Source organism: Limulus polyphemus, unplaced genomic scaffold (genome assembly GCF_000517525.1).
Source record: "Limulus polyphemus unplaced genomic scaffold, Limulus_polyphemus-2.1.2 Scaffold14239, whole genome shotgun sequence".
Classification (NCBI taxonomy): domain Eukaryota; kingdom Metazoa; phylum Arthropoda; class Merostomata; order Xiphosura; family Limulidae; genus Limulus; species Limulus polyphemus.
The window spans coordinates 4,371-7,289 of NW_013679849.1; positions in this window are offsets into that span (position 1 = coordinate 4,371).

A 2,919-nucleotide genomic window follows, 5' to 3' on the forward strand; every position below is an offset into this window, starting at 1 on the left:
GTTACGTTGTGAACGTCTTATATATACAAGACTAACACATATCTAGTAAATGCTAGGGCATTCTTGAAGGAACAGGATATTTCTAGAAACAGGTGGCGTGATACTAGTCACGTGACCTCGCTGATGCAACAATACTAACCAACACAAATTTTTCATTGATCCTAAACAGTAATTTTCATATTGCCACTCCTCAAAATTCAATAGAAAACTGTACTAAACAATCTATCTTTTATCTGCTGTAATAGATGAGTTGTTATTTTTATGATAGTAAAATTAAAAAAGAGAAAAATTACTTTAATGAAAAGCTTATTTCAAATATATTTAAATTTAACTACAACTACAACTACAATTTCTAAGCATAAATATAGATCTACATATGATTAAAAGGCAATAAAATATGAAGATAGAGTGAGTAGAAAATACAGAAGTCTGAGGTTTAACCTGAATAATTTTACTAACTTCGCTAATGGCCCGGCATGGCCAGGTGGTTAGGGCACTCGACTCGCAATCTGCCGGTTCGAATCCCAGTTCCACCGAACATGCTTGCTCTTTCAGCCATGGGGGGCGTTATAATGTGACGGTCAATCTCACCATTCGTTGGTAAAAGAGTAGCCCAAGACTTGGCGGTGGGTGGTGATGACTAGCTGCCTTCCTTTTAGTCCTACACTACTAAATTAGGGACATTAGCGCAGGTAGCCCTCGTGTAGCTTTGCGTGAAATCCATAACAAACAACTTCGCTAATGACAAGTTGGAGCTAAATTAAAAAAGAGAGGGGGAGAAAAGATTATTTGACCGTGGCCTAGTGCACTGGAAGTTCTTGGGTTCCTGATTAAATTGTATGCATTATTCTACTTTTCCCGTTAGTAATTTTCCCAAGATTGTAAAGTGGAATGTCGTTTCCTATGCCACTACTACTTGTTGTTTAATGCTAGATTTCCTTGCTTCTTTTATACTCTTTTTTCGGTGTACATAAGAACTTTTAATTTGCATTTTTAAATTACATTCTCCTCCAGTGGTTGAACAGTAAATTTATGGACGTACAACCTTAAAATCCAACATTCAATTCTCAGCAGTGGACAAAATGCAGATAACTCATTGTATGGATTTGCACTAAGAAAACCTCAACAATAAAATTATTTTCGATGACGAGGAACCCACTTTGAGACTAATAATGGCTGGAGACGGCTTGAATGGGTAATGAAGAAAAACTTTAATATAAGTTTAACATAACAGCAAATGTACATTTTGCATATCGTCTTTAATATATGTATTTTTACAATGAAATAATTTATTAAACTCAGGAAAATTATGTACGTTTACAATCGTTTCTGGTAGTGCATCTCTTTTAAACTTAAGTTTGATTTCTAACAACTATAAGTGACCAGTAAATGTAAAACATATATTGATATTACACAACCATTCTATCAAATTATTAAACAACTGATTACATTCATACGAATTTTTGTACATATCTTTATATCTTTAATATCAAACCCTCTCATCTTCAACGACAACTTATAATATAAATGTAACACCAATCTTTTTTTTTATTTTTATGTGTCCTATAGCTTAGGACATCAAAAATTCTATAACCAATAGAAAGTAATTCAAGATTACTCCGACGTATGTAACCAACTATATTTTCTACGCTATTATATATACTGTCAGCTAAGAAATAGTTTAGATGGTAGGCCAAAAGTTTCTGTCTTGTTTTAAAAACAACATTCCAACCTAACTTAATATTACATTATAATGTCATCAAGTAATATTTATTACATTATTTTATTAATACTACGTAGAGTGTATAAGTAACAATTATATTTTATGAATTAGAGTTATGTATTAGTGTAAACCAATCGTGGGCAAGTCCAAATATATGTTAAAAACAGGGGTAGAAGTCTCTTCGAGTGATAGTGCGTCACAGTTAGTTTGAAACTGTGTATATGACTTAAACTTTTTACGCATCTGTGTAAATATATATTTACGTTCTATAAAGGATGTAAACATAAAAAGTCGTGTTTAAAGAATTATACGAAACGATATGAAAATGTCACCACCGAAAAGTACAGAAATTTAAAATCACCTTTTATTTTTCTACTTTGCTGTACAGTAAGTTACAAGAATATTACTTCCTTAATTAAATTTAAAACTATAGTGTTATATTGCCTACTCCTTCTTGCATGAATAACTAATAGTTGGGTAATATCTTTTCTATACACTATATATCTTAATATAATTATTTCTGTACTTTTATCAATAAATGAAACTATAAGGTAAACGTTAGTTTGCGTTAACTAGCTGTTATTGTTTTACAATTAATAATTTTAAATAATGACAAACAGGAAATTATAATTAGCCTACATTGCTTATCAGACGCAATTACACATTTTGGTAATAAAGTTAGAAAATAAAACGACCTATATACACCAGATAATTTTATACGAGAATTTTTTATTTCAACCCATTTTCACCCTGAAGAAGCTTTAAAGGCGAAAGTCAGCTTAAATACAGTTGTCTTATAATCATCTGGAATGCATGGTTCGTTTTTTTTTTTATCTAACTTTATTATAACAATGTGTAAATCTATCTGCTATGCACTACAATAAAGGTACGTTTATTAAGGTAACTTCTCAAGCGTTTTGTTGGATAAACTTCTATGATGTCTCGCACTAAACTTGTATAGTGTTACGTCTCCGCTTGTTGATTGATTTTTTCGTAACTTCGTTCCGACGAAACTTAAGCGACACAAGTCCTTTCTTAATAAAACTGGTTTATTCTTTCCGAATATAACTTTACCGATACACTCAACTTCAACAATCGCGCTAAAAAAACGCTATAACAACGAACGTGCTCAATAATACTTCTGACTGCAGATCAATTACTCACTGTCTACACACACATTACCTTGTCACGTTGTC